At 34.4% G+C, this 7,936-nt stretch overlaps 1 non-coding gene across 1 annotated transcript; it reads left to right on the top strand.

The window, feature by feature from the left end:
- The first annotated feature begins 2,438 nt into the window (after positions 1–2,438).
- Positions 2,439–2,543, top strand: LOC133303825 (U6 spliceosomal RNA). Its single transcript, XR_009750520.1, has one exon. It is a non-coding gene; the product is annotated as a U6 spliceosomal RNA (small nuclear RNA).
- The last annotated feature ends 5,393 nt before the right edge of the window (positions 2,544–7,936 follow it).

The following is a 7,936-nucleotide window of genomic DNA, read 5'->3' as shown; positions in this document are numbered from 1 at the left end:
TTTCTATCAAAAAATTTCGACGGCAAAAATTTTCATTAAAATTCTTTACATATTTCAAATTTCGGCAAAAGTTCTCAACGGAAATACTTTTGTCATCAAAAAATTTTGACGGCAAAAAATTTCGATGGCAAAAATTTCATTAAAATTCTTTACAGATTTCAAATTTTGGCAAAAGTTTTCGACGAAAACATTTTCGTCATCAAAAAATTTTGACGGCAAAAAATATCGACAGCAAAAAATTTCATCAAAATTCTTTACAGATTTCAAATTTTGGCGGAAGTTTTCGACAGAAACATTTTCGTCATCAAAAAATTTTGACGGCAAAAAAATTCATCAAAATTCTTTACAGATTTCAAATTCCAGCGAAAGTTTTCGACGAAAAAATTTTCGTTACATTTTTGGACAAAAATAAATTTTCGTCGAAATTTTTAGCGAAACACATTTCCATCGAAAATTTTCAACTAAATATTTTCGTCAAGTTTTTTGATAAAAAATTTCCATCAAAATTTTTAACGAAACATATTTCTATAAAAAAATTCCGTAAATGTTTTTGACAAAAAAAACATTTTGACGAAAAAATATTTTGTCAAAATTCTTTAGAGAATCTAAATTTCGTCGAAAGTTTCAAATGAAACATTTCCCTCGAAATAATTTCCGTCAAAATTTTCGTCAGAACACATTCCCATCGAAATTTTGAACGAAAAACATTCTGTCAAATTTTTTGACAAAATTCTTTTTTCGTTTAAAACATTTGATGGAAGAAATCATTTTCGTCAAAACTGTTGACGGAAACTAAATTTCAATAGAAAAATTTTTTTGTAAAAATTTCGACGAAAAAATAATTTTGTGATGAAATTTTCGTCTTTTGCAACGTAAAAATTTCGACAAAATTTTGTGAGAAAACCAAGTCAAAAACGGGTCAGGTTAGATTTGCCCCAGTTCAGAAACCAAGTCAGACCCACTTCAGAAACCAAGTCAGGTCAGATCCAAACTGGTTCTGAACTAGTTCAACAAAATCCAATCCAAGTCAGACCTGACTTGGATCAAATTAAAGCGGGTCGGGTCAAAATACCTGACCTATAAAAATCAAGTTGGATAGAGTCGGACAAAAATTTGACCCAACCTGACCCATGCACAGCCCTATCCATAAGTCCATTGGGTTAAAAGGTTTATGGTAATCTTCTCATAGAAAGAGTATACGAGGGTGTCCTATCTCACTCTTTAGCTTTGTCTTCGGGGGTAGCTGCTCCATGTATTAAAGTTTAACATTTTACTTACTTACTTTTTTTTTTTTTTGTGCTTGCAACTTTTCATGTTGTAAAGAAAGTTATAGCTTTTCTGCCGAGAATGAAAGGAGTGAAATCCATTTTAAAAAATAAAGAATAAAAAATAATTGGCACAAATATCAAAGTGAATATGGTAGAAGAAGAGACTTCACTTTTAACATGAGAAACTTTTCTTCTTCTTTTATATGGTCTTTATATGTCGGTTTGTGAGTTCTTTATAAAAGTTATGTATACAAAATTTGGAGTGAGAATGATTTATGAGATTAATGTTTGTTATGATGTCATAAGAAATAATTTTTATCTTCTATATATATATATATATATAAATATATGGAACTTATGTGAAGAAAAAAAATATGAATTTCATATGTTTTTATATATATCTAAAAAATAAAATAATCTCTTATAATATAAAAAATATTAATTTCATGATATATATATATATATATATATATATATATATATAGCAATTTTTTTCCTTCTTCTTAATAGATTCCATCTGCTTTTGTATATATTAAATGATTTGTCTGATGTACGACGTGATAAACATATTTTCTTATATTTACATATAAAATGACATAGCAGAAGTATTTTAATTTAATTTCTAATAATAAATTAATAAATATAAAAATGAGATGTCAAATCAAAACTAGGCTCGAGAGTAAAGTGTAGAGTACTCAGAGGGGCTATAAGGATATGGATAGCGGTAAAGACTCTACGGCCCGTTTGTTACACGAAATTTTTTGAGATTTTTGGAAAATTGAATTTTTTTAAATTTTTAATTTTTAGATATTATCGTAAAGTGAAGGTAAAAATTATATTTTTGAGAATTGAGATTCTCGAATAAAAAAATTTCTTCTCTATCAAACACCCCTCTAATTCTATTTACACCACTCAATCTTTTGTGTCAAAACATATTAAAAATTACATTAAAATATCAGCAACATGTTTTTCCCTGCTTTGACAGAAAAAAAAACTAGGTTTTCTTTTCAACAGTATTACAGATTCTTCTCGGTTGCTTCTGGGAGAGGACTGAGCGGAACTTTTGTGTGTTTCGAATTGCTCCGGATGGTCATGCAACTAACGCTAGTCCCACACCGACTGAAATTATCACAATACAATTGTTTATATACAGTGACCCAACTACAAGGCTTTTTCATTCGAGGATATGCGATAAAATTGGATTGATACAGAGAAGATTATCATGGCCCCTGCGCAAGAATGACACACACAAATTGAGAAATGGTCCAATTTTTTTTTTGAATTTCTCTGGATTCCGTGGTCCTTTGGTTTTCTCTGTTCAGCTGTGTTTCCTTCTCTTCCATTTTGGTTTTCTTGCTTCTTCCTTTCATTCAGGTGTGTAATGAAATTTTTCGTCACCTTGGTTCTGTTTGTAGGAGAGGATGCTACTTTTTGTATTTGACAATACCAAGAAAATATTGGTAGCACGGTCTTGGATGTTTGAGGATCAGTGCTTAATGAACCCTTGTTACACAATTGGTTAATGAATCTTTGGTGGGTTTTGTCGTAAATGTCTAGGACATGGAAGTGTCTTAAGTATGTAAAAGATTCATTATTTGTCTTGTTACGCAATTGGTTAAAGAGTCTCTGGTGGGTTTTGTCCTAAATGTCTACCATCTACGATTTTGCTACCTCGAATTGATGGCAAAAAAATTAATTTAATTTTTTTTAATAAAACAATTACGCGTTTATTAAAGTTTTAAAAATAATTACGGATCTACTGTGACCTCAAAAGGGACGTCACATTGTGCACCCTATATATTCCCCTTCTACTCTTACAACTCTTCACACCTCTTCTCTCATCTTATATTTCTTCTCTACCAAAATTCCTAACATCATACATACATAATCCTTCATCTTTAATTTAGTATTTGAACTGGGTCGGCCCTTTATTCTATTTAAGAATGAGTTCAAATCCTAATTCTGTTCGTGTTGTGTTATATTACAATGGAAGGAAGGTAGAAGGTCGACGAGGTGTCATGTTTGAAGGTGAAAAAAGCCCGACACGTATCCAACGCAACACAACCATTGGCGAACTGAATCAGAGAATTCGGCAGAAGTTAAGTCTTCAAGGCAACCAATGTATCACTCGGATCACGACAAGGTTATGACAATGTGATAAATACATTAGTTTGCAAGTGGTTGACGATGAAGACGTTGAGATGACAATGGAAGAATTTTTCAACCAGTCAAGGAAAGATTTTCTGGAGTTGTATGTTGACATCGCCGCAGCGGAGAATGTTCCATTACCGGTGAGGTCAGTTGATTTAAATTCTCCCCGTCTTCCATCAACGTCTGCCGCTCATGACTCTCCAGTTGGTAACATTTCTGAGGGAGATGAAAATGATCCAACTTGGGAAATGCACGATGAAGACGACGACGATAATGATGAAAACATCGCAATGGAAGAACGTATTCTGGCGGGAGATGCTAGTGCTTCAGATGAAGATGAAGGTGGTGAGATGGGTGCGTCTTAAATCCCAGTCTACCATGAACCAGTGGTCGCGCAAATGTCGCAATTGCATGACGTTGTGTCTGCCCCATTATGTAATCATCAAGGTAATTGATATAATTTTTATATACCTGAATTGATACCTGATTTAATATCTGATTTAGGAAGTTTGTATTAAAAACTTTTAATTATCATATGCAGGTGACGAAGCTGTTATTCCTTTTTGGCAAGGAATTCTGCATTATTCGTACATTGATTGGAGTTATCAGAGTGAACAAGAATCATGCACTGATGGTACGGTTTCAAGATCGGGTTCAATACAAGGTCCGTGGCAACTGGGTGACAAGTTATTCGTGAACCAAGAATTTGCAACAAAAAAAGATGTCCCAATGGCACTTAAGCACAACCTGATTAGGGAGCATCAAGAAGAAATTGTAATTGAGAGCACACCTACAAAGTTATCCATGAAATGTTGTGCGTACGATAAAGGTTGCCCGTGGCGCGTTAGGGAGATCAAACCAGTGTTTGGTGAAAATTGGAAGATTTCGAAATGAGGTGGAGATCATAATTGTTTGAATGAGCACATTTCCCAGGGACATAGACAGCTCAATGCGGACGTTATTGCGGATCTCGTTATAGGTACGTATTTATTTTCAATGACATGTCAACATTTCCATACTGCTGTGTCAATAAAATCGTTCTATGTTATCGAGTCTGTGACCTTTTCAATGCCGGGATGATAAGGGAAGAACCATCTGTCTCAATTTCTTTGGTTCAAGAAAGGATAACCTCTGAATATGGCTTTAAAGTTTCCTACAGAAAGGCATGGTATGCGAAGCATAAAGCGATGGCAATTATGTACGGTGATTGGGAGGAATCGTATGCTTTTTTGCCAAGGTGGTGCGAATACATGCTTCGCTTTTCTCATCGTCTCAATTTCTCTGTCGTTGCGCAACTTCAATCATCTCATCGTCATTGCAAAAATGTTGAACTGGTCAAGAAGAATCAGGTACATGCAACAGGCCACCATGTTCGCGAATACAACGTCGATCATACTGTCTTCGAGGTTGACGCAGGCCACCATGCCAGAACCGCAGATCCCCAACTGAAACGACCAATCTCATCAAATCCTCCCCCAAGCAACGGGACTAGCCGATAACCGATATTGCTACCTCTAGACTTGTCCACCAGCAACCAACACCCCAGTATGCAGGCAATGTGCGCCTTTGTGAAATATATCTCGCGATCATGATCCCCAGCATGATCAGTCCACCGGGTATATAACCGATCTAAGAATGAGATGTGGTGGTCACCTGAATGATGGAACTCATTGGCCTGTGGAACCGCGCCAAAAACAGCAGCACAAACAGCGGGCCAATCCTCATTTTTAGATCCGGTAACGACAATACCGTCAGTGGGCAATCCCAATATGCCGGCCACATCCTGTAAGATGATAGTCATCTCACCTTGCGTCATATGGAAAGTATGCGTCTCTGGTCTCCACCTCTCGACCAGAGCACTAATTAATGGGGCATCGATCTGAAATAAGTTATACAATTATCACGTGTTAACGAATGGTATTGAATAATTACATAAATACAAAACGTCGTAAATCGCATACCTGGATATGTCGCATCCGGGCAACATGGATAAATCCAGCCTGTGTGAGGTAGTCTGTGACCACCTCTCGAATAGCCCCGGTAGGTGGGGCCCCCTGTGGTTTCTCACACCTGGTCTTCAATCTCCTCACATGCTCTGTATTCTATACTCGTTGTGAAATATGGGCACGCTGCGTCCTTTTACAAAGGACGTCCCATCTATAAGGCCCAAGTATGATGTACATGCTAGGATCGGTAGGCTCTGCATCCGATGCAGAACCCGAAGATGATGATGAATCAGCCATGACCCTAAACTCACCATAATATAAAACAACAATGAAATTAATCACATGTAACCACACATTTTATGTACAAATTAATTAAGCAATGCCCTAATTTATTATCAACAAAATTAAGCATAAACCCTACGTTTTTACTAGAATCGACATTAATGAAATATTATTAATACGTAGTACAGTCATTTATTTGTAATTAAATTATAATAAAACATCGGACACAAATTAAATCATACTGACATAATACTTAACCCTAAGTCACTAATAACTTCATAAATATGTACTAATCATCACACCTAACTGACTACAAAATTATCAATACACTCTCGCATTAATAACATCATACAAAATTTACGAAGTCACTATCACTATTCTCTAAATCACTAACACAAAATAACATCATAAATATGTATTAATAATCATAACTACGTAACAAAAAAATTACTATATCATTACAACATTCATAGCATGATACAAAATTTCTAAGTGATTATCCTAATGTTCTAAGTCTCTAATATACGATAAATCCTAACATGTTCGCAAGGTAGCACTGTAATTTAATCGTATACATAGCAGGTATTACGAACTTACCTAAGTTGGTAGAGCTTCATTACGAAAATCTTTGCGTTCGGTCGGGAGCACAAACCGTGGTTAGAGAGAGGTGAAATAGTGAGAAGTGAAATGGTAAAAAAAAGGGTATATATAGGGCACACATGATACGCCCCTTTTGGGCGTCACATGATACGCCCCTTTCGGGCGTCACATATGACGCCCCATTGGGGCGTATTCCGTTAGGGTGAAACGCCTCAATGGGGCGTCACATTGTGCAATAAATGTGTAATTATTCCCAAAACTGCAATAAATGCGTAATTAATTAAAAAGCATTATTTAAATTCTTTTTCCCTGAATTGACATCATATACTCTTTATCCCTTTTTATTTTCATTTTTGATGCTCCTGCAACAATTGTTACAATCTCTGTATGTATTCTTAAATCATATACTTTTGAGGTAGAACGAGCAGGACAATAAGCATGTATATATACGTAGTGCAAGCATGTTGTGTAAGCTAACCACTGTTGTTCCTGAGAAAATAGTTATATAAAGTGGATGCATCATCACAATGAGGAGAAAAGTTTGAGTATATATAAGCTATTGTATGCTACCTATTTTTCATTTTTTTATTGAAAATTGTACATTTGAAAGCATACTAAGTGCTTTTTATACTTTTTATGCTTTTGCAATGCGTACGCGACTTATTTAGAAACAACGGGAGAGCTGAGACGGAGAAAGATTACTACCACGTTTGGTACGTGAAAAGCGCAAAATTTCCTAGGCTACATTTGTTTCCGGGAAAATGCTCTTCTGTGAAGTCTTGTACGAACTGCAAAATCAGAGATCCATATGATTTGTGGAATTGTTGGCTGCTCGAGGAAGAGAAAATTGAACCGCGAAAAAGTGGACAAATATGGGTCTACCAAATTGGGAAAAGTGGACAAATTGAGGTTATTTTGGTAAAATAATATCACATTCCCGCTAAAATTTCATAATCAACCAAACACAAACTCAGTAAAATTAATTTCATTTTTTCGAGAAAAAATGGGTCTACCAAACAGCATTTTAGATTCCAGTAAAATATATTCAAAAAAATATTTCTGCAGTTATTGCAAATAAATTATCTGCATTTTTTTTGGTAAAATAAATTATCTGCATTTACTCCCAAAATGATGTCGTTTTAGGATTGAAATATTAGAAAATTATAATTATAAAGACTATAATAACCCTAAAATAAATTAAAATTACAAAAACATCATGAATTTCGCTCCAAAATAACGTCGTATTGGGCTTACTGCAGATAACTTATCTGCAGTAACTGCAGAAAAAGTGAACCCAAATATATTTCCTGTTACATTCCGATAATAATTATTTCCTAGATAAAAAAAATTTCTCCTCTACCAAACGCCCATCTGGGGTTTGAGTCCTTTTTTTAGTCTCAGTTGAAAATAAGGAATTTTTTTAATTAATATTTGGATTTTTATTTTTGAATAAGATAAATGCATGAGAAAAAGAAAAATTAAAAAACCAAAATACAATATTTTAAAACCCTTTTTTAATTCAAATTTCAAAATTTTCTCGTCACACTTGTTTTCTTTAATGTCATTGGAAGTTCAAATTTTTTAGTCGCACTTTTTTTCTTTTATGTCATCGAAAGTTCAAAGTAAAAACTTAAGGGGGTGTATTAAATTAGGATTTCAAGTTTTAATAAATTATTTTTAGACAAAAAA

Source organism: Gastrolobium bilobum, unplaced genomic scaffold (assembly GCF_033153095.1).
Source record: "Gastrolobium bilobum isolate Gb01-03AN ecotype WA unplaced genomic scaffold, APGP_CSIRO_Gbil_v1 utg20970, whole genome shotgun sequence".
In the NCBI taxonomy this organism is placed as follows: Eukaryota; Viridiplantae; Streptophyta; class Magnoliopsida; order Fabales; family Fabaceae; genus Gastrolobium; species Gastrolobium bilobum.
Note: the sequence above shows the minus strand (reverse complement) of the source record. Positions and strands in the feature narration are given on the sequence as shown.